The 24,859-nt window shown below is 43.9% G+C and overlaps 1 protein-coding gene across 5 annotated transcripts in view; it reads right to left on the bottom strand.

Annotated features, from left to right (window-relative positions):
* The window catches only part of Tanc1 (tetratricopeptide repeat, ankyrin repeat and coiled-coil containing 1), a 236,999-nt gene extending 231,467 nt beyond the window's left edge, over positions 1–5,532 (bottom strand). For all 5 annotated transcript variants that reach the window (XM_031370329.1, XM_031370332.1, XM_031370331.1 and 2 more), the window contains exon 1: positions 5,356–5,532. The gene's annotated coding sequence lies outside the window, so the exon portion shown is untranslated. The remainder of the gene's footprint in view (positions 1–5,355) is intronic.
* Between the last annotated feature and the right edge of the window lie 19,327 nt (positions 5,533–24,859).

Genomic DNA, 24,859 nt, shown 5'->3' with positions numbered 1-24,859 from the left:
ACATTCTCCTCGGATCACCCACACTCACAGAAGCCCCTTAAAGACAATGCTCACTCTACAAAGACAGCTGACCAGCAACAGAGGCAAACAAAACCAGAACTCCTTTCACAGGCAGCAAGATAAAGCTAAGAGCCTTCTTCATAGAAATCTGCTCACCCCCACCCCCACCACCACACCCCACCCCCGCTGTCTGTTTCTGTCCCCTTTGGGAACTGTGACAGCCTTCCAACTCTACCAGGCAATGTTTCATAGTGTGCTCTTCTGCTTTCACTTCTCCAGGAAAGGGCAACAACTTCAGATTGGCCAGTCAGTGAACAGATGCTAACATATCTTCCTCTGAATTTAAACACCATTTCTTAGTCCTTTGCAAAGCTATCCCTCTCCAAGAATAAGTCTGAAGAGCTGCATCTGAAGCCCCAAACTGCACCATGTACTTGTAATCTCAGCACACAGCAGGCTGGGGCAGGGAGATCACAAGCTTGAAGCCAAACTAGGCAACACAGTTAGACCTTCTGGCAAAACCAACAGATAAACAAATATTTACATGGACAAGTTCCTGATCATATAAAAGCTGTCTCAGTGGTTCAAAGGGCTTGCTGTGCAAGACTGACAATCTGAGTTCGAGTCCCAGCTCCCACAGTAGGAGAGAACTCCAGAAGTTGTCCTCTGACCTCCACGCACAAGTGGCATGCGCACCGACATTCATGAACGCACGCAGATCAAATGATAAGGGAAGCTGTATAGAAAAGGCTGGTATCCTAGAACAGGTTTCATTTTTGAACCTGTTAAAAGTTCACAGACAAGCTAGCTCAGCGGGTATGACCACTGACTGCTCTTTGGAAGGTCCTGAGTTCAAATCCCAGCAACCACATGGTGGCTCACGACCTGATGTCCTCTTCTGGTGCATCTGAAGACAGCTACAATGTACTTATTTATAATAATAAATGAATCTTGAGGCTGGAGAGATGGCTCAGCGGTTAAGAGCACTGACTGCTCTTCTGAAGTTTGGATCCCAGCAACCACATGGTGGCTCACAACCATCCGTAATGAGATCTGATGCCCTCTTCTAGAGTGTCTGAAGACAGCTACAGTGTACTTACATATAATAATAAATAAATCTTTAAAATAATAATAATAATAATAATAATAATAATAATAATAATAATAATAATAAATAAATCTTTGGGACTGAGAAGGCAAGGCTGAGCAGAGCGAGTGGGGATTAACAGGAGCAAGCGGAGGTCTTAAATTCAATCCCCAACAACCACATGAAGGCTCACAACCATCTGTACAGCTACAGTATACTCACATACATAAAATAAATAAATCTTTAAAAAAAAAGTTCCCAGACAAGGGGTGTTCAGTGGTTCAACATGTGTTTAGCATGTTGGAAAACCTAGATTTGGTCATCAGCACTACCAAAAATACAAATAAAACCTTGCCCAGCTTCCAAACTGAGGGCACAGCGACACTTAGTACTCCTAGACTGGCAGACAGGAACACAGCAAACAGTGAAAATGGATCTCTGCAACCTACTACCCCTTCACCACTTAGCCAGGAGCATAAAAGGAGACCTATGTAGCACGGGAAGTGGCTCACAATCGATCTATGCACTCGTCAATGGGAAGGGCTCAGGACTCCAAGAAAGGGATATTCAGACAGGCTTCGTGCTTAGACTAACAGAAGCCAAGAAGATGAGAGGTAAATGGTGTTTTCATCCTGACGTTTAAGTTGATAGACATCTGAACTATAAATCATGTTAGAGCCTGAAGCCTACTTGATAAAAAAAAAAAGTTGAAAGTAAACAAATGATTAATTGGAGGTATGTGACTTTCTGAAACTCTCCTACAGAGAATGTTTAGTTATCGTTATTAGAGAGCTGTTTTTAATCCTTCCTATCAAAGCAGAGATATAAGCCCCAGGGTTCTGGAACCAAAATAACCATAAATGAAACACTGTGAGAAACGAGCCACACATTGTTTGCCAGGCTTTAGCGAGTTCACAGGTGACTCACATGAATCAAAAGAGATAGAGGGCAAGGAATGGGGAGTCAGAGACCTGCTGGGCTCAAATTCGGCCCCGTCACAAGTGACATCAGGCAAACTGATCTAATTTCCTGGGCTCTGGTTTACTCAACTGAGAGGTTTAGGGATAAAATATGCAGTGAAGCCCTTTATGATTGCTGTTACACTGTTCTAATATTACAGCACAGGCTTCAAAATTCCTAGATTTCCCCCAACTCTTGACGTCACAAGGGTGCAATGTTATTCCATTTCGGGGATGACCGTGAGAAAACTAAATCCCAGAAAGACTTCACAGCCCTAGAGACCAAACACTTCTGTAAACAGGGATGGGAGTGAGGGTGGGGGTGGGGGGTGGGAGTGTAGTTTTACACCTAAAACAAGCATTTAAAAGACAGTTCAAGTTCAGAGCCAGGTTTGGTGATGCAGAGCTTCAATCCCAGCACTAAGGAAGCAGAGGCAAGCTGATCTCTATGAGATCGAGGGCAGCGTGGCCTACATATGTGAGTTTCAAGATAGCTTGGCCTAAATAATGAGACTGTGTCAAACACACACACATACACACACACACAAACAAAAAACCCAGTTCAGAACAAACCCATTCTAGAGACTAACACAATTCCCGTGTGTGTGTGTGTGTGTGTGTGTGTGTGTGTGTGTGTGTGTGTATGTGTGTGTGTGAATGTGTGTATGTGTGTGTGTGTCTATAAATTTATTTACAAACGCTTGTGCTTGTTTCTACACATTTATTCCCGTAAGTTACAAGTTAAAACAAAAGATTCCATGATAAAAATAAAAGTTTGTTCTTCCCTCAAAAAGGCCTCATATATGTTGGACAAGAGCATAAACCCATTTTTCTAACTAGGAAATTCTTGACCTAACAGAAATAAAATCTTTACTATTGAGTTTGAAGTGCCTGGTGAAAACAGACCTAACTACCTCCCAGCTATTCTGGCAAGCCTCATTATAATATGGATTATAGTTCTACTAGCCCAGGGACAGGGCTTTTAATGTTCTCTGGGAGATAAAGAATTAATCAGCAACCCAGAAAAGAAGTTGTCTAAAAATGGATGATTTAGTCAAAGTAATTCCATTGTCTCTAAAACTGTGCCCTCGATCACCAGGCATCAAAACCTCACTATGGCATCAAATAAATTGCATGTGGTTAAAGAGACAAAATGTTCTTCTGGCTGTTATTCGAAGCAGAAAAGGGCTGACTATGAATCAGTTATGTTTTAGCTCCACGATGAACATGAATTACGATAATTTAGACATTCTGGTGGTTAAACCAAAAAAGCAAGAAAATCAATACTTCTGAGTTCCAGAAAAAGTTAAGTTTGTGGCACCAAGAATTGCCAGATAGAAACATGGAAGGGATCTTAAATTTATTTCTGGACTTTCCCACCTCCATTAAAAATCAATGACACGTTTTCCCATTCCTCACTGTCCAGTCCCAGTAGTTGGGGAGCCTGGAAACATCAACTTGGCTGGTAAGAAAAAAGGTCTACGAAGGAGTCTCGAACACAGTCACACGGCAAACTTCCTTTGCTAGACATGCTTTTCATTGTAAAAGCACCAAGATCTATTTATGATGCCTTTTGATTGACACCCACAAGCATTCCGGCTGACACAGACTTCGCAGATTGTAAGGAAGTCCCTGGGAGCTCTTTAAGTAGCCCAGATGAGCAAAACACTCAGAACAGTACCATAATGAGCACCTCTCGGGCGCTCATAAATTCTTTCATTCCCAGCAATCAAAAAGCAGCTGTTAAAATCCAGGACTCTTCCCAGTAGCAGATCTGAAATACCTCCGAGCTGCTCAGAAAAGCTTCACAACGGCTTTCTTCTCTTCTTCTCTTCCTCCCTCCCCCATCCCAGGAGTGCCAGCCTGGCAGAATAAGGATGACCCAGGAAGGGGGTGTGGGTGGAGGGGAGTAGCGGATCTGGTGTAAGCAGAGACGCAAGACTCCCTTCTTTTTCACCACAAAGAAAAGCCAACCCTCTGTGCCAGCCAACCAGGTTGCTCCTTCCCTCCCCCAGCACACTAACTTCAGTAGTCTGATGAGTCTGGCATTTCCAGGGTTCGCAACCTCAGCCACCCTGAGCCGTTTCCTAAAAGATCTTGAACCAGGAGCTAGAGACGTCTGAGCTCCTTCACAGGTTAAGACTCAGCCTGCCTTTACCTTTTAACCCGCCAGGACGCTACTCCGGGGGTCAAGTTCAAGATGAAGGTGCCCTCCTCACCTCCCCGAGTTCACTCTGCAGGAAACTGTATTACTCAGACCGGTCCCACTACTCTAGGCACAAGGATCTGGGGCTGCCAAGAGGGAGCCGAGGCAGCTTGACGAAGACTGTCAGAGCTCGGCGTCCTCCGCCCTCGGCGCCGCGGTTCTTCTACCTGGCTACGGCCGCATTTCCTCCCGGAGCCTTTACACAATAAGTAAGTTTTGGGAACGCCAGCCCAGAGATCTCGCTGTCCGCAAACACGCTACACAATGCCCAGGGCTTCCTTCCCCGCCAGCCGTTCCGGAAAGCGGCCGCGCCGAGCCCGGGGACCCCCCCCCCACACACACACACCCAAAAGTCCTCCAGGAAGAACCTGAATCCCCATAAATGCTTCAAAGTAACTACTCGTCGCCCAAGGACGGAGAACTCGCAAACTTGACATGATCCTTCATTTAGCTGGCACTACTAAAACAAACAAACAAACAAAAATCCTCAAGGTCTAATCCCAAATCATCACCCTAACACCACCACCACCCAGGGAAAGAAACTGGCGTGCATCTGCGAGCCGCAGCCTGCAGGAGCGAAGCACACACTTTCAGCTCACGGTGGGCGATACGATTGCCCCCGCTGAAGTTCGCTCTGGAACTTGGCGACCGGCACACGGCGACACTGGAGACCCCGCGGTGCCAGGCGCCCCGCCTGCACGTCCCCCCTACCCGCCAGGTGCCCGGCGCAGCCCAGGCCCTGTCTAGCCAAGGGACCGAAGAGGCGGGCAAGGGCCGGCTGGGAAAGTCCGCGCGCCGCGTGATCCCCATGTCCCCCTAGCCCGGCTCTGCTGCAACCGGCTCCTCCCGGAGCGCAGGAAACGGCCTGCACCGACTCCCGGGCAGCTCCTAGCCCCAGGCCGGGAGCTCCGGCATGCCCGCGCCTATTCCCGGAAAGCTCCCGCTGGGCCCGGCGGAGGAGGGGGCGTCCCGAAACTTTCCCACCAGCCTCGCTCTCGTTTCCCAGGCTGCTCTCCGGGACCCTTCCAACCCCGCCGGCTCCCGCCAGGAGCCGGCTGCGGACTCCCGGGGGCCGGCCGCGGCGCCGGGGCAGCGAGAGTTACCTGCTAGGAAAGTTTCCAGCTTTCGGCGCGGTTCCCACCCCGGGGGCCGGGCCTCAGGGCGCGGCGGGCTGGGCGCTTGGCGGCTGCGGCTCCTGCGGCTCCCGAGCCGGGCTCCCGCAGCTGCCACCGCGGAGGCAGCGCTCCGGCCCGTCCCCGCGCCTCGCTCGGCCCACACCGGGACCTCATTGGCAGCGCGAGTCCCCGCCCTTGCGCGTGTTCCGGAAGGCACCTTCCCTGTGCGCGCCCGCCTGGGCTGCGCCTCCCGCGCCCCTCCCGACCGGAGCTGCCCCGGCTCTGGGACCCGCTGGGGTGCGGCAAGCCAACTTTCCGCCCCGGCGCCTTCGCCCCTCCTCACCCAGCATGTTCTCTGCGGGAAGCCAAGCTTCCCCCGGAGGAGGTTGCTCCCCTGGGGCCTCGCCTGGACCCCCGTGAGACAGGATCAGAAGTGTGATTAGCCCTCTCCTTCCCACTTTTTTTTTTTTTTTTTAGCCGTTTTAAAATCAGTAAAGTGGCCCGGACTTCGGTCTACGCTGCTCTCTGAAAGCATCCGAGGAGGACATATGGGAGCAATTAGCCAAGCTGAAGTTTCCGCGGATGCCTTAGGGTGGCTTTGTTGGCTTTTCTTCCCCTCGCTTAACTAAACACAAACAAATACACTTTCTTGTCCCAAAATGGGCTGAGAAAGACGGAAAGTGCATCTCCCCCCACCGCACCTTTTTCTTTCGGGAAAGTTAAGTTGGGGGTGCTCAGGGAATCAGTGACTGCCCAGGGTCAGGGGTCCACTTGCCTCCTCGAACCCTGTGGCTGGCGGTACTGTCTGGGCTAAGAGACACTGGCCAGTGGCTAGCTTCCTTGTCAAGAGGAGGAGTCCTGGAGGGAGAACAGACAAAGATGCTATTATTAAGTAGGCTGGTGGCAGTAAATTAAACTCCCTAGTTCCCAAAATGTTTTGTTATTCCCAACAGAACAAAAGTTTGAAAATGGCCTAGCGAACTGGGAGACCTGGGTCTTCCACAACCTCCCAGGAATCCAGGCAGCCAATTTATATGTAGAAGGCTCAGCCCTCTCTATTCCCAAAGCCCTTTGGACCCCCTTTCTTTGCAGAAGGATCAACTAGAAATTCCAACAGGAATTGCATACAGGCCTCCCATCCGTGTAAGGAGAGTGAAGAATACAGAAGTTGCTATAAATGGCTTTATTGGCAACCCCTAACCTTTGCTGTGGCGAACCCGCCTTTAAAGACAACTGTGTTTTAAACAACTTTCCCTATAAAAACTTCAACCTCACGTAGAGCTTCCCAATATAAAGAAAGCTGCAGGAATGGTGTTTGCATTTAAAGTTTCCTGTGGAAAGCAACGGGAAGCAAAAGGCTGATCAATTTCTCCATAATAAATAAAAGATGACTGAAATGCGCTGGGTATTTTTCACTTGTATATATCCAAAGGCCTGATTATCACTATATCTATATTTATGCAGTGAAAGTATCCCAGCCTTTACTCAAGCAAAGCATGACATGAATATTCAAAGAAAGTAAGGGCTTATGGTAAGCCAGAAAGGTTATAGACACCTCCTCCACCCCCAATGCCTGATTGTTGAATTAACTTCTCTTGAAATACAGTGTGTAAAACTGACCAGTCTTTCAACCACAGATAACAAAGCCAAACTACAATGATGAGACAATGACCCAAACAAGAGACAAACACTCAGTAGTCTAGTATGAAATACTAAGATGTAAGAGAAACTCCTGAAGACTTAAGCAGGTCCAGGTCCTGCTTCTGGCTTGTTTGTAGCAGTTTAAATGGATAGATAGTGGATAAAATTCATGAATGTTTGGCGCATTCTTCTTGGACTATCCTTAGTTATCTTTCCAAATTAAGTAATTTAATAAAAATTACTTAAATTGAGCTTTGTAGACAATTAAGTTTCTTCCTCTCTTCCCTCAAACTTGCTTCAGCAACAAGGAGAAAAAGCACAGAAAATAAGTATGCTAATTTCTTGCATCAGCTTTAGTTTGGGTTGAAAAGGATTGGTTTTATAGTTTCAGAAGTCAAGGACACTGAAGTAGTTTCATCACTGCCTGTTTGGGGATGCTTAACATTCTACACAGGCAGAGAGCTAGCAATCTAAAATGTGTACACAGAAGGGCATGTTTCCCCTCCTTCCTGCAGTATTTATATAATCCCAACTACATGTCATTAAGCACAATCTGATCTCTTGCTTTAAATGGCTACTATTATATACAGTATGTAGTACCACCAACATCAAAGGTGTCTTAAGCTGTGGGTGAAAATGATACATGTTAGAAAAGTCAAGGCCAAACATAAACAGAGTAAAAAAAAAAATCATGGGTAAGAAAATGGGGGAGGGGCTCATGAAGAGCTGTCCTATAAGGACAACTGGAGACTTTTCTAAGCATCTTAATATGTAAGGTATTCGCTGAACACAGTTCACACAATGAATTTTTGTATTTAAAATCTACTTTTACCTTTAAAAAAAAAAAAGGTGCTTTTAGTTGGTTGTTCGACAACTTTGTATTTCCGGAGGCTCAAGAATCACTGCTTGCTTTTCTTGGGTCTCTCTCCACAAACCCAGCTTTAAAAGTTCACTAATTCCCTGTATGTTTATAACAACTGGAGAGGGGAGGGAGAGAGAGAACAGTAGATTGCATAGATATTATGTGGCATACACATTCCTTAAATATACATGTGATATACTAGGTTCCATTTTTAAAGTTTCTGTCACTTTGCCAACAATGTAGCTTTTTCTCAGCAGACCGAAAGAAAACAGCAAGTATTAAACTGGTTATTTTACCGTACAATTTACTGCCCAGGGCAATGGACTGGGGAAGGCATGAGAAAAGAATGTGCTTTGTGAGTGGTGGTGTACGCCCCCTTGGTCAGATTCCTAAGGACTTCTATTTTAAATCAATCCTGAGTTAGGATCCTAGCCAGTGTTTATTATGGTATGTGTAGTATAGAACACACAGTAAGAAGTAAAAAGTTTAAGTTTTAAAACTTAAATACAAAAGCCACGATGAAACTTTAAAACTTAACAAGGTAGGAAATCCAAACTTAAGCCTACACTTCTCCTTAGGAGGGTCTTTTAACATTCACAGAACTCACTCTTCTCCCTCTGTTGGTTCATTTCCCCTCTGCTTTTTAACATTCTGAGAGAGAAAAAAAATATAAAGACACCGGGGAATAATAAAATAAATTGGGTATAGTTGGAAATCAGTCGGGAAAAGCAATGAAATGCAATACTCCTATAGAGTCCCTCCATGTGCAATGACCCATAATCACACATGTTTGTTAACACCATGGTCATATGGGCTGATGGCAAACAGGCATCCGGGAATACAGAAATCCATTGCCGAGCTCAGTTAGCCAGGCCGTCAAATTAAAGGAGTCACAAGACATAGAAACCTCTCAGATCTAAAGCATGACTTGCAATGTTGTAGAAACTCATCCAATGTGGGGTAGGCAGTGAATTATTTAAACTGATAAGAAATCCAGTGAGGGGAGAAAATAGGGTAAAGAGATTCAGGGGCTCACGTTGTCGTATAAGATATGGGAATGGAGTTGGAGAGATGGCTCAGCAGGGAAAGATATCTGCCACCAAACTTAATGACCTGCGTTGGATCCCTGGGACCCACAGAGCAGAAGGGGAGAACCGCCTCCCACAAGCTGTTCTCCGAGAGTAAATAAATAAATGTAATAAGAATTTGAGACTTACTGAAGTCCTGGAAAAGTCTGACTTAAGATAACATTCAAAGTGACTAATTGTGTTGCTAACATTGTTGCTGCCGCTATGGAACCTAGGCTGCCCTTGAACATCATCAGATCCTCTAGCCTCAACCACTCCAGTGCTGGGATTACAACAGTACATTATTACACTATCTGACTAACATTTTAAAGGTAGATGTATTCAAATCTTCTGATTATGAAGTGATCTGAAGACAGAAATAGAATTCTCCTTTTTCAGGAAAGATGAGGTAATGCAGTTGGACACCACTCCAACTAGCGTTTGGTGCATCCTCTTATGATAGTGTAAAAGTAGCCTGTTAATTTTTAGTATTAAAGGTATATTTTACATCTCTTCCTCAGAAATATAGCTTCCCCTTTTTTTGCCAAGTGTTGTAAGAACTAGTACTGAAATTAGAATTGTAACATCCAGGCTCTTGTTCTGGCTTTTTCAGGGTTTGTGACTATTGGCAATTCTAGTCTTTTTGGCCTGGGGTCCTAGTCTACAAAATCAGAAGAATGTAGAATCCCTGACATACAGGCCCATTTGAAGGATAAATGAGATAAGATTCATAAAAACTTAATAAATTAGAAGATAATCGGTAAATGTTTATTATTAGTTAATAAACAAGGTGCTTTTCCTGTCTGGTTATCAGAAACCAGTATGCTTGGAATAATCAGGACAATGCAGAATGCCCGCATTTGCACTCTAAGGAAGAGTGATTTAAAGATGATTCAGGAGGAGATAATAACACCAATTAAGTTCTCAGAGTCTCATCTGGGGGTAGATTGGTAGTTCTTTCTTAAAAACAGTAGCATGCAGGAACCATGTACAAAAATATGATTTTTCTCTCATGTTAGTGCTAAAGAGAAAAAGGTATAGTACACATCCTATATTAACGTATCTTATTTTATGCAAATCAACATACAGACTGTTGGGTATTAATTAGTTTGTTTGTTTTAGGGCAGGGTCTCATCAAATAGCCCTGGCTGGCCTTGAAGGCCTTATGTAGACTAGACTGATCTCTACAAAGAGCCACTTGTGTCTGTCTCCCAGGTGCTGGAATCAAAGGTACCACCACACCTAGCCTGGACATTCTTTTTTTTTTTTAAGGATTTATTTATTATTATATGCAAGTACACTATTGCTGTCTTCAGACCCACCTAGCCTGGACATTCTTAACTCCGGACCTTCAGAAGAGCAGTCAGTGCTCTTACCCGCTGAGCCATCTTGCCAGCCCTTGGACATTCTTTTGTTTGTTTGTTTTGTTTCATTTTGGTGGCAGGGTCTCACTGTGTAGCTCTGGCTGTCCTGGAACTCACAGAGACCTACATGTCTTTGCTGAGATTAAAGACATGCACAAACACACCCGGTCTTTGGCTTGGAAATTCTGAAATAATATATTAATGTAGAGGAAATGTGTCCTTTAAGAAATCCTAGCTGAAGCAGGGCAGTGGTGGCGCATGCCTATAATCCCAGCACTTGGGAGGCAGAGGAAGGTGGATTTCTCTGAGTTTGAGGCGAGCCTGGTCTACAGAGTGAGTTTCAGGGCAGCCAGGGCTATACAGAGAAACCCTGTCCTGAAAAAAAAAAAAAAGAAACCCTAGCTGAAAATGCCCGCAAGAGCCTTACTATCCTCTTTTTATTACTTATCAATGACTATCCTTTTGGTCCTCTGAAATAGCAAGCCTAAATGCTAGCGAGATTATAAACTTGAACTTCACAGTTTTGGAAGAGCAGGTGTTAACCAAAACTGGTTTGCATCCGAACTTGGTGGTCTTCACTTATAAGACCAGCATTTGGAAGGCTAAGGCTGAAGAGTGGCCATGTTTGAGGCCAGCCTGGGACATTAACTGCCTTGTGTTACTGAGCACATTAGCATAAAAAAAATCACCCCAGCACCTGGAGGTGAAGCCAAGAGAACTGAGATTTGAAGTCAAACCTGGGCTAGACAGGAAGAGCTTGCTTCAAAGGGAAGAAAGGAAAGAGAAAAGGAAAGGCAGGAAAGGAGGGTGTGTGAGAGGCTGTACGTATAGAGCACTCAGCCCAAAATGGAAACTCTACTTTAAGAATCAGTTTGCTGTTTCCACCTTGGCAGTCACACAACCACACTTTGAAATTTACTGGTGAAGATAATCAATTCGATAGAACTGGAGAGTTTTGACAGCAGATGTAGTAAAGGCAGTAGTAGCAAGAACGCTCCCTTGAGGAAATACCTCCATGAGATCCAGCTGTAAGGCATGTTCTCAATTGTTGATCAAGTGGGGAGGGCCCATTGTGGGTGCTGCCATCCCTGGGCTGGTGGTCTGGGTTCTATAAGAAAGCAAGCTGTACAAGCAGAGGAAGCAAGCCAGTAAGGAACATCCCTCCATGGCCTCTGCATCAGCTCCTGCTTCCTGACCTGCTGGAGTTCCAGTCCTGACTTCTTTTGGTGATGACCAGCAATGTGGAAATGTAAGCGGAATAAACCCTTTCCTCCCCAACTTGCTTCTTGGTCATGATGTTTGTGCAGGACTAAGACACATGCTAAAATGGAAGTATATACAACAGGATTTGTATAGTTAGAAAACCAATTTAATCTAGTATCCACATTTTAGCGATTATCATTAACATAAAGTAGTATAAGAAATGAAATAATTGGGCTGGAGAAACGGCTTAGTGGTTAAGAGCACTGACTGCTCTTCCAGAGGTCCTGAGTTCAATTCCCAGCAACCACATGGTGGCTCACAACTATCTGTAATGGGATTTGATGGCCTCTTTTGGTGTGTCTGAAGACAGCTACAGTGTACTCATATACATAAAATAAATAAATCTTCTTTTTACCCCACCCCACACCTCAAAATAAACAAATCTTAAAAAAAAAACCTGTAATATTTAAAAAAAAGAAATGAAATAATTTTAGCACTGAAAATGTAACTCTTAGAAGTTGTTTCTGCCTATGCAGTGCAGCAATCTATTAAAGCTTTAAACACCTTAGAATTGAGACAGAAACTGTTGAGACACCAACTCTTGCTCCTGTCTTCCTTGTATGTGTCATGTCTGTTTCCAGGGCTGGAGCAGGAGTCATGTTGGCCTGAGAGAAGATGGGATACTCTGTAATTATCAGGAGATATTAAACTACCAGGCTTCCTTAAAGGAATTGCCCTTACCTAGGGCATCTGCCCTGAAGACCAGCTGCTTGGTGAAAATGGATTTGACTACTTGGCTTTAGCTAAAACCCTGTTACCTTTCAGTGATTTCCAAGCTCGTCTAAACCTCCTTCTGCGTTCATAGCTAATCTATTGCTTCTTGCTCTTCTAGCTTTTCAGTGGCTTTGAAAAGATTACCTGAAGGGAAAGAGATTACTGGCACAATTACAATAGGAACCAGTTAAAATGAAATGTCAGGGACCCAAAACGAGACAGCAATCACTGAGCGTTAAAATTAGATGGTGTACCCTCTACCTCTTCATCTTCTTTTCAATTTGCCATGCCCCATCCCTCCCCTGGGAATCTACCCAGATATTAACGGCCTAAATTTTGTTGACCAAAGAATCCATGAAGGGAGGTCTAATCTGGAAGGCTGTGTTTAAAGTATTATTCAAAATCAAATGGCACGCATAGAAATTAGAGCACTGGTATATCACTCCTGGGAATATACAATGACATCACTTCTCTGAAAACACAGTTTGAGAGTTCCTTAAAAATAAATAAACTAACTAAACATGTAACTACTGTAGAACCTAGCAATTATACTTGTGGGCATTTATCCCAGAGAAATGAAGACTTGATTTCATAGGAAAATCTAAACACAAAATGCTCATAATAGCTTTATTCATAATGGATGGCAATCCATGCCTGTTAAAGGATGAATAGTTCAAGAAATTAATACATACGTGAAATATTGTTGCGTATGACTTGTAGAGATAACTCTAGAAGATTATACTGAATGGAAAATAAAATTGGCCAAGCTGGGTGTGGTGGCTCATTGCCAGGGTAAGGAAACCTAAGCAAGAAGATCCAGGGTGTGATACCAGCATGGGCTTCCTGCTGAGTTGAGTTTGAAATCAACCTCAGTTGTTTAGTGAGACCTTGTCTTAAAAAACAATGACAAAGACGAAAGGGAAGAGAAGAGGAAGGAAGGAAGGAAGGAAGGAAGGAAGGAAGGAAGGAATGTGAATCCAAAATACCAGTACCATCATTTTGTTTGTTTGTTTGTTTTTGGTTTCTTTCTCTTTTCAATACAGGGTTTCTCTGTGTAGCCCTGGCTGTCCTGGAACTCACTCTGTAGACCAGGCTGGCTTCGAACTCAGAAATCCGCCTGTCACTGCCTCCCAAGTGCTGGAATTAAAGGCATGTGCCACCACTGCCCGACTTGTATCATCATTTTGAATGGCAAATGCATAAGTAAAAAACCAAAACTGTATTCAGCTGTTAATTAAAATACAGCATCGAAAACTGGCATGCTGGAACCTATCTATAATCCTAGAATTTATGAGGCTAGCCTGCTTTGCATCAAGTTCCAGGCCATCCAGGACTACACAATGAGACCCTGTCTCAAAATGCCATTAATAGATTAATTAATGAATTAACTGATTAAAATATAATATCCCAATGTCCAAGAGAAGAATAGCTTATTCACAATAGAGTGCTAATGACCAAATGGCAGATCTTACGAGCTAGCAATAGGATGTCTGGTAACTCTTCCACTAGACTATAAGTTCCACAAGGACAGGAAATACATAGCATGAAGGAATACATGTAAACTCTGCCTACTCCAGTTACAATCAGCTACTGAGTTGTTCCAAACTTGGTGTTGTCATAAGATATTGGATATTTTACTCATAAATCTGAGTTTGGCTGGGTCAGTCAAGCTGTATTCACTGAGAGCTCTTCCTGCAGTTGTAGGAACTACAGAACATGGTGGAGTGGGGTGTGGGAAGAGCCAGACAACAGGGAGCAAGAGGACTATATATCTGGTCATTTCTAGCTGTCTCACATTTTCTCCACATGATAGTCTCAGCCTAACAAACCCATCACAAGGTAGCAGAAGGCTCCTGGCATGTGTTCCCAGGGCAACAGCAAGAGCTGCATCCCCCTAACTTAGAAATTGCACGGCATCCTTCTGTGCTTGGATTGAGAGTCAGCATCAGCCTCAAAAGTCCTGGGCTTTACAGACAGGCTTGATCCACAGCCCAGCTCTCTCCCTTTCCCACCAGGAGTCTTTGGCAAGGTGACTTGTTTTCTTCAGCACCTGGGCATGATTCTGCCATTCTGGAAGGTAAGTGTCTTTCCTGGGAAAGCATTTATCAGGATAGGAGCTGAGTGTGTGAGTTAAGTGGCAAGACATTAAAGACAAAGGCTGAGTGTGTCAAGGAGAGAAGTTCTGTGTTTGCTTCTAAGGAAAGGCCCTCTAAGGCAGGAGACTCTGACTTAAAAAGACCTTTCACTCCAAAGTGTCCCCTACAGTGAGCGAGCTATAGGATACTTTTCAGATGAAAGCACCTTTGTTTATAGTAAGCTGTTTCTAGGAACGCGAACACATTGCTTCTGTGTAGCCCAGCTCTCTTCCAGTCTCTGAAATGAACGATTTTGAACTACTTTGCCTGTAGTAGATAATAAATGGTAACAAGGGTTACAATTATTGAGCAAACGTTTAACATTATACATCTTTTTTTTTTTTTTTTTTTGGCTTTTCAAGACAGGGTTTCTCTGTATAGCCCTGGCTGTCCTGGAACTCTGTAGACCAGGCTGGCCTGGAACTCAGAAATCCACCTGCCTCTGCCTCCCAAGTGCTGGGATTAAAGGTGTGTGCCACCAACACCCAGTTAACATTACACATCTTAATAAAAGTGACTACTTGTTTGATATACCAGGCTCAGAAGACAACCTGAGGAAACTCAGCTCCAATGAACTTAACTAGTAACAGGATTGCTAGTTTAAGTGGTAAGGGTATAGGTAGGGCAAGCTTAGAGACAGGACAATCCTGCAATTCAGCAAGGTCACCTGGATCCATCTTCTTTTACCTTCTCCGTAGCTATGTATTATGTTAACTTCATCCTTCATCCTGACACTGGATAGGCCTGGCCCATCCTGACATTTCACCTGGGAAATGGATGGGCCTGGCCACTGCAACTGGGATGTATTGGGAAACACCACATCTGAGCCTAAAATCTGAGCCCTGTTATCGTCTTCCCGGGACAATCTGTCACCCACTGTCTAACTCTAAGCCAATGACAGTGAGAGGTGAAGTGGGACTATACAGGAGCCTGCTGTCTGGCCAATTCATACCTGGTTTCCTCCTCCTGGTAGGTAGGAACTGGTTGATTCGCACTAAGGCAAGTGGGCTCGGGCGGAAAAGGGAAGTTCTCCAAGAAATGTCTGATTAGGTAGAGCAAACCAACAGATATCTACAACTGGGAAAGGTGGGTTACAGATGCGGTTTTTTTCAGACTATAGAGGGAAATTATGAAATCTTAGGTAGGAGTGGAAGCATGTTCCTTTAATCTCCCAGCACTCAGGAGGCAGAGGCAGGAGGATCTCTATGAGTTTGAAGCCAGGTTTGTCTGCATAGTGAGTTCCAGGACAGCCACAACTGGAGATGGGGCGGGGGGGGGGGGGGGGGGGGGGGGGGGGGGAAGCTATCTCCAAAAAGAAGAAAAGAGAGAGAGAAAAAGAAAACAAACAAAACCCCCAAACAAACAAAATCAAAACAACAACAAAACTGAGAGTTTTTTTTAAGGGTTTATTATTTTCTTTTTATGTGTATGGGTGTTTTGTTACATGTATGTCTGTGTACCTTGTGTGTGCTGTTGTTGGATCCCCTGGAACTAGAGTTACACATGAGTGTGAGCCACCTCTTGAATGCTGGGTATTGTACCCCAGTCCTTGGGAACAGCATCCAGAGCTCTTCATCACTGACTGCGCCATCTCTCCAGTCCAAACATTTGGTTTAAACCACAATTCTAGAAAAACAGGTTGGCATCACTGATATAATAGGAAGTAGCAGAAAGAGAAACAGAACAGGATAATGTGTAGATGTAAAATGAAAAGTTATGAAGGGGAAAAACAAAGCTAATTTTCAGTTTCTTAGCTCAGTAAGAAGTTGGAAAGGACTCTGTTGTTTGTTTCTCTCGGGATGTGAATGGCACAGAGGTCTAACTAAAATATTTATTAGAACCATCAGTAAACAACAGACAAGAACAGAACAACTGATGGTAAACATCTTTGTCGAAAGGTAGACGGGAGGGCTGGTGGGATGGCTTAGCGGGTAAGAGCACGGACTGCTCTTCCTAAGGTCCTGAGTTCAAATTCTAGCAACCACATGGTAGCTCACAACCACCCATAATGAGATCTGACACCCTCTTCTGGTGCATCTGAAGACAGCTACAGTGAACTTACATATAATAATAAATAAATCTTTGGGCCAGAGTGAGTGGGACGGACTGGAAGGAGCAGAAGTTCTCTTTTTTTTTTTTAAAATAGATTTATTTATTTATTATTTATAAGTACACTGTAGCTGTCTTCAGACACCCCAGAAGAGGACATCAGATCTCATTGTGGATGGTTGTGAGCCACCATGTGGTTGCTAGGATTTGAACTCAGTACCTTCGGAAGAACAGTCGGTGCACTTAACCGCTGCAGCCCCCTAGGAGCAGAAGTTCTAAAAAGTCAATTCCCAACAACCAGATGAAGGCTCATAACTACAGTGTGTACTCATATACATAAAAAAAAATAAACAAATCTTTATGAAAGGAAAGGAAGAAAGAAAGAAAGAAAGAAAGAAGGAAGGAAAGAAAGAAAGAGAAGCCAGGAAACCAGGCATAGTGGTCCACACCAGCAACCTGGCATTCAAGAGGCAGCAATCTGACGATTGCTTCATGTTCAAGGCCAGCCTTGGCTACATAGTGAGTTCCAGGCCAGCCAGGGCTAGATGGGGAAAAATCTTTCTTAAAAGAAACAAACAGGAGAGACAAAAAGGAAAAGAGGAAGGAAGGGAAGGAAGAAGGGAGCAAAGGAGGGAGGGAGGGAAGGAGAGAAAGAGAGGGAGGGAGGGAGGCCATGCTGGGATTTTCAAAGAGAAAGCACTTGATATGAAAAAAACCATATCGTTGAGCCAGCTGAAATCAGACTGGGAAAGGTAGCTACCCCTGAGATTAATAGGGAAAGAAAGCCAGGAAGCAGGTGGCCAGGAAGCAGGTGGTGGAATGGGAAGGAGGGGGAGATACTACAGTAGCACAGAACTGTATTTCTTTCTTGTCTCTGGGAGTGCCTAAAAGGATGCCGGGAATGCCAGGGAGAAGGTGTCCAGAAATGACGTCACTTCTGGAGACGCTGCCAAAAGGAAGGGAAGTGTAGCTTCTAATTACCGTGGGCACCTTCTGCTAATTGTACCTAGGTCGGAGCCTGCCGAAGTGACTCCTGGGAGATGTGGTTTGTAGGCCCCCGAGCCCCAGCACTGTGAAGTCCACTACAGTAGAGTTGATATGGAGCGAAGAGACACAGATAACTAATTGGCACATGCAGCGGTGTTGAAAAGCGAGTTTATGTCTATATTGCTGATGAACGAGCAAGAGGTGAGTAGCTTTTTATAAAATTGACAAAGACGCCGTCCTTTGGAGATCATAAGCCTTAAAAATAACCCAACGGCGGGGGGGGGGGGGGGGGAAGAATCTAAACAAAAATGTGGGAAGTGGCATCATTCATAATGAAAAACAGTCCGTGTGCCCTACAAACAAGACATGATTAAGCAGACCATGCTGATCAATGTAACACAACACAGCTGACAGACAACCCCCAAACACATGTTTCCAATAAGTCTGAAAATGTCTACAGAAAATAAGGTTAAGGGGAAAAAGTTGAACCCAGAATTGTTTGTCTACTACACTAATGACACCTGTGTAAAAACGCACCCGTGGATATTAAGAAAGACTCGGGGAGACAGAATGACGTCACAGGTTTGGAGTATCACGTTACTTGGGGCTTTTCTCCTGCGAAGTTGCCTAAGTTCCTAATTAAAAGAGAAAAGTAAATGAGTTTTTAATTTTACTTTAGATGCCAAAATGACTGGAAGTGATGTGTTTCATATTATGCTGCTTTGAAGAGAGAAGAAAAACAAAACCCATTCACATGTGCGCACTGTGCAACCTGGCTGACCGTTCCTGCATAGCACTTTTTACAACTCTTGGCATTAATCACTGCCATGGCCTCAGGCCAGTGTCCAATTGGTCTGGAGATTTTATTTTACAACCTGAGAACCATGGCTGGCTCCCAGTGCCTCTGCTCTGCTGCCCTGAGCCAAGCCTTTCTTCTTGTTCTTCATGGATTTTGCTGCAGGCCCAGGAGCTGTTAAAGTCAGCTTGAATGAAGATAACAGGCTGACAGCAGACACACACACACACCTCGCATTGTGAAGGTTGGATCTTTGTGCATATTTACTTATTGCTTCAGCATCAGTTGGTTCTCTTCACGAGCTTCAGTGCCTCCTACCCTATCTGAAACCACACCCCAGAGGCCAGAAGGGCCATACCTTCTGCCTGCCCTTCCCCCATAGGTCGCTTCCCAGATCTTTGATGTGCCCAGCTTCCTGGACTCATGAACTCTCTCTGGCAAGCTAATCCAGATGTCACAGCTGCCTTGGAAGGAGTGGAGTGTGCGGCTACAGTAGGGAAGAAATGACGGAATAACCATCTCCATGGGGAGCCGGCTGGCAGATTGCCCAAGAGACCTTGGCCAAATCCTGGGCTGGCTCTCATGCAGTGGATTAGGCAGCCAGGGGTTTACAGGAGCAGTCTGCAAACATGACCCAACTTTCTATCTTTGTCTTTTGTGATTATCATTATCCAAAGTGGGGTCTAACTTTGCAATTACAATTTCACTGAACCTAGCACTCGTATGGCTTTGCCCTAGGCAAGCCCTTGGGCACTTCAGTGGGTTTTGTTTTATTTTGTTTTGATTGTGATTGTTTGTTTTTGTTCTCCCCTTCCCCCAAGACAAGGTTTCACTGTGTAGCCCTAGCTGTCCTGGAACTCAATTTATAGACCAGGATGGCCTTGAATTCCTGTGAGACCTACCTGACTCTGCTTCCCAAGTGCTTGGATTAAAGGTGAATACCACCATGCGCAGCCTGGCACCTTAGTTTTTAATGGTATACAATGGGAAGAGAGCAGTAAATAGTTCCCAGTTGTATTGCAAAAAATCTGAGCCTAGGGCACTTACAGTCCCCTGGAAGTTACTGTGAGCTGTTTACCTGTTCTAGCCAACCTTGTCTGTAACAGAAATAGCTTGTTTCTTTGGTTTGTAGGGTCCTTGTGCCCACATCAAAAGCACTGCCCCCTATGCAAAACGAAAGCAAAAAGCATGTCTTTGATTCCAGCGCAAAAGAAGCTGAGGGTGGAGGAGCTCTGTGATTGAATTCCAGGCCACAGGGGTCTAGAAAAAGAAACCTTATCTCAAACAAACAAATAAACAAACAAAGGAAACCTCCCACCCCAACCCTAGGCTTCCTTACAGGCGTAGCGTCCAGTGGCTCCAACAGTGAGAAGTTTCCAGGAAAGCAGTAGACACTGACAGAACAGGAACACTCGGCCCCTTGTTCTCCTTCACAGTGAACTGCCCACCTCCAGCCATCTGTTATTTTTAAGACTCTAGTCCAAAGCTGGCCTAGCACTCTCTATCTTGCCTCCCACTCCCAGGTCCTGGGATGACATGCATGCTCTACCATACCACACCACGATGCCAGGCTTCTTACCTAAGGAAAAGAAATCCCACCTAGCTATGCTTTTATACCTGGCTTCTGTCATCTGTAGCCCAATGCAATCCTGATCTGAATACTTAGCATATCCCTGCAGTAAAAATACCTGAAAAAGATTTATTTTTCTAAAAAGTCCCTATGATCTCATGATATAATGGCATCAACTGTCATAACAGTGAGCAAAGAGGTTGCTAGTTACTGTTTTGAAATTTAGTTATAGCAAAGTCTGCAAAAAAATTGTCAATTATTAGCCAGAACTGGCAAACATTTTCATTATTATTATTATTATATTATTTATTATTATTATTATTTTGGTTTTTCGAGACAGAGTTTCTCTGTGTAGCCCTGGCTGTCCTGGAACTCACTTTGTAGACCAGGCTGGTCTCGAACTCAGAAATCCACCTGCCTCTGCCTCCCAAGTGCTGGGATTATAGGCGTGCACCACCACCGCCTGGCTACTTTCATTATTCTTAGACATCAGTTGTAAACATTAATTGAAAAGGAACTGGGCAAGAGCCATGAGTGGTAGTGGTACATGCCTATACACCCATCACTTGAGAGAAGATGAAAGTGGGATGAAGAGTTCAAGGCTAGCCTCAGCTACAAAGTGATCAAGGCCAGCCTGGGCTACATGAGACTCTGTCTCAAGACCTCACTTCTACCTGCCTGCCCCACAAGGAAAAAGAAATGTACTTTGGTATACAAGAGCGAAGGAAATAAGGCATTTAAATATTTTAGCTAATGCGATCTTTATTTCACAAGTTAAACTTTATTTACAAAAATGCAGTGATCATTTCCAAGAGATACTTTCTTATTTTTAATCTATAAACACACTGAGTTGGTGTCTCTGGTATTCAGAAATGTATTTTAGGGCTGGTGAGATGGCTCAGCAGGTAAGAGCACTGACTGCTCTTCCAAAGTCCTGAGTTCAAATCCCAGCAACCACATGGTGACTCACAATCATCCATCCATAATGAGACCCCTAATGAGATCTGACAACAGGAGCAAGCAGGATTGACTGGAATGAGCAGAGGTTCTAAAAAACTCAATTCCCAACAACCACATGAAACTCACAACCATCTGTACAACCACAGTTGTACTCACATACATAAATTAATATATCTTTTAAAAAAAGAAATATATTTTTAAAATATTTATTTTATATACGTGACTATACTGTTGCTGTCTACAGACCCACCAGAAGAGGGCCTCAGATCTCCTTATAGATGGTTGCGAGCCACCATGTGGTTTCTGAGAATTGAACTCAGGACCTCTGAAAGAGCAGTCAGTGCTCTTAACCTCTGAGCCTTCTCTCCAGCCCCCAGCAATATTTTAATATATTAAAAAGTAAGACTAGAAATGAGAGTGGGGAGAACATGTCCTCATCTCTCCCAAGAGTAAAACCGAAGTCCAAAATAAACAAACAAAAAACAAAACAAAACAAAACAAAACCCCTAGGTAGTTTCTTGCTGCTTTCCTGTGGGTTACTCTAAGTAAGACACAGGAAGCAGTTTACTCTCCTATCTCAACTGAAAGGCGGCTCAAGGGAAAGAAGAGTCTAGCTCCCTTACCAGAGAAGCATAGTCTAGCTTCAATGGGGGAAATACGGCTTCTTCATCTTTGCGAAGAGAAGGCAGAGGCTCTATCACACACCCCTGCAACTGCTAATTGTTTCTCTCACTGGCTTTTTCACTTGGTTTTTATTCAGCAAGAAAAAAACAAAAACAAAAACAAGGCACCGTAGTTGCTCGGGAAGAACAGCACCTAAGTCTCTGGCTGGAGATGAAATTGTTTCTTGCTGGCTCCACTGGTGCCTTGTGTGGAATGCTTTATGGGAACTAGGAACCCGACCTGAGGGAGTCATCTCCATCTTGTCTGTTACGGGGCCAAGGGGAAGTGGTTGGTGTCTTAAGGGCTCTGGCAGTGTAAGTATATGTCACTTTTTGTTATCTTCAGATTAGTGGGACCCAGCTGCATGGTGCCAGCAACCAAAACTGGGCCATGAAGTGAAATCCTCTTATTGGTAGAAAGGGGGCGCCAGAGGGAGTGAGCGAGTGACCTTAATGACTATCCTGTGCCGCGGTATATCCTAGCATCTGTATTCCCTCATTCTCGCAACAGATTCTAGCACTATTTAGCTTCTGTTCCCAGATGAGCGGGCCAAACAATTTGAAAGGAATCCTCTTTAATATGAAAACTGGTTTCACTTTCTTTGGATTTCCTAAATACTTAGGTTTTGACTCCCCTGGTTGGTCTCCTCGTGTAATTTGTTCAATTGTCCACAGCCATGGGAGTAGGGTAGAATAAGGGAATGATAAGTGGAGAAAGGGGACTTATTAAATAAGAAATCCATGCTGGGAGTGGTGGTGCATGCTTGTAATTCCTGCACTTGGGAGATCCAGGCATATGGATCATGAGTTCAAAGCAAGCCTCAAGCTGCATAGTGAGTCCTACGCTAACCTGGGATATGGGAGACCCTGTATCAAATTAAAAATAAACAAACAAATAAGATGATAGATAGATAGATAGATAGATAGATAGATAGATTAAACCAACCTGGCCAAGGATCTAAAACTAATCACAAAAGCAAAAACAAACAAAAAAATCAACTAAGATAGGAATTTGGAGAAAGGCAAGCTAGCGGTGCCAAGTGGGTCATTCAGACAGTGCCCTGAAATTGAGAGGCAACATTGTTCTATTTCTGTTCCTCAAAAGCCTTGAGTGCTCACTTCCAAAGTCTCCCGTTACCCAGGATGGTAGCCAGTTTCATGAAAGAGCTCTCTTGGCTGTGACCCGGTTTCCACCGTCCATTCCTAAGCAGCGTTTGCAGTTTTGAGGAGTTCATTTAAAGTATTATGTATGTGGTTTTAACCATTGCTCTGAGTGTAGAAATTCTGAAGGGAACCGATGTTTTGAAGAGAAATAGTCTCTGGAGCACCTCAGGGACCCAGTCTCTCTAGAGGTCTCAGGCAGAGCATTGACCTGCTTCTGCAAGAAATGTAATCTTGACTAAGGAAAAGAATGAACCCTTAAGCTTATAAAATGGTTTATATTCCACCGTGACTTACAACAATTAGTACACACAGTCAAACAGTGTGTTCACTAACTTTGAGTGTTCAGCTAGTGTTCGAAATGTTGATATTACTAGAGTTGGCTTTCTCTAAGTATATTCTAAGACAAATTAAAAATCTGATTTCTAAATTAGAAAAGCTACTTTTAAAGAAAATTGTACCTAAAGATTCTTACAGTGTTATGTTTCATGTAAAAGGCACCATACAGACTTCTACTGAATTATTGGTGCCAGGTACACACACAGCAGTGTCCACAGGCTAACAGCACTGTATTTGGTATGCTGGTGACCTGCCTCATCTCTGATTAACTCTAATTTAGCAATATTTGTGTGAGTTATGAATTATTATTTTTCCACAGCTTCTCAATTTTTTTCTAATATATTGTGTGTGTGTGTGTGTGTGTGTGTGTGGTGGGCATTGAATTGAAAGCCTCAAGCATGGAGACATGCATTCTACCACTGAGCATGCATATTACCCTCAGATTCTCTGATAAAATATATTTTAGAACCAAAAAGAGTATTTAAAATGAATTCAGGTATTTCCACTTATATCTCATTTTGTATCACTGTAGATTTTTTTTTAAGATGAAAAAGTCACTGTTGAAGATGACTATCGAAGACTCCGATCATGCTCTTAAAATAATCAATAATCACTTGGGCACAGAGATCCAAACTCAGTTTTTGGAAGAATGTCCTAGAGTTGAGGATCCATCTTTTCCCATTATAGCTGAAATGTAAGTCATCTGAAGAAATAGAGACAGGAGAAGGAAGGCTCAGGCTGAACTCAACAACCTCTTGTATTTAGAAGAAGAAACTGAAGAAGTAGTTTCCATTGATCCGTTGTTTCCTGCTTCTTCATCCCTGCGAAGGCTAGGGTGACAGTCCATTATAAGCACATGTCCATTTACATTAACAGCTTTTTCTATGGGTGACTTAAGTGCATATTTGAAGAATCCCAACTGAAAAACAACAAGAAAGACATCAAAAGGCCAAATAAATCTACACAGGCATGGCCCTGTCTGAACCAGCTTACTCCAAATTTATCTCACCCCATTTGCCCACTACCATCTAACCGGCGACCAAAAATCAGCCAAAAGCTGAAAGCCTGGTTTTCTGTGAAAGTAGAGTGGCTTCTGGGAAAGTTCTGGTGCCTTTTAGTCGGCAAAGGGGCGTGGGGAATGCTGTTGGAAGAACTGTTTGACGAACAGGTTGTAAGTGTGTCCAATGGGTGTCAGGTTCCTGTCTGAACACCATTAAGCCTGAATGCTAAGGAATGAACCCACGACTTGGGTGGTTAGCCAGAGTGACCATGACTGGAACGGCTTGCAGCACTTGGGCTGATGACGTAATTCCAGAAGAAGAATTACTTCAGTTTTTCAGACAGCTGGTCTCTGTCTAGATTCCTTTGCCTTAGCCCAACATTCTGTTCTTAATGATCTCTCCCCCTCCCCTTTATGTGCCTTCCTCCCCTGATGGTATCACTACATGCAGAAGACTGCAGATGTTTCATTTATACACCAGGCAAGATTAATATTTACTTTAAATGAAATCTGCCTGGTGCATAAAACCCATCTAACAGTGCATACAATACCCAGAGAAGTCTGGGACTTTCAGCTTTGGTAAGAGCTGAAGAATGTTTTGTAAGTGGGATCGGGGAGAAATGATGGGAATGTTTGCTTCAGGATGCAGACATCAGTCCCCTGGTACCATTTGCTCAACGGGAATTAGACAGAACTATGAGTAGAGGAAGTCATTAAGCCAGTGGCATTTTTCTAGAAAATCCTTACTATACACCCTACCTAGATTGATTTGCCCAAGGAATACAAAGGAGAGAAAGAAAATGGTTAAAATGGAGAGCATGGTGTGAGGGGAGGACAAAATACTAGCCAGCCATCTAGTGGGCACAACCCAGAGGAAGGCTACAGAGGCCAGGAGAAAGCAATTTTAATTAGCATTGTGACT

This window comes from Mastomys coucha, unplaced genomic scaffold (genome assembly GCF_008632895.1).
Source record: "Mastomys coucha isolate ucsf_1 unplaced genomic scaffold, UCSF_Mcou_1 pScaffold15, whole genome shotgun sequence".
Classification (NCBI taxonomy): Eukaryota; Metazoa; Chordata; class Mammalia; order Rodentia; family Muridae; genus Mastomys; species Mastomys coucha.
The sequence above is the reverse complement of the archived record's forward strand: the minus strand, read 5'-3'. Positions and strand labels throughout refer to the sequence as shown.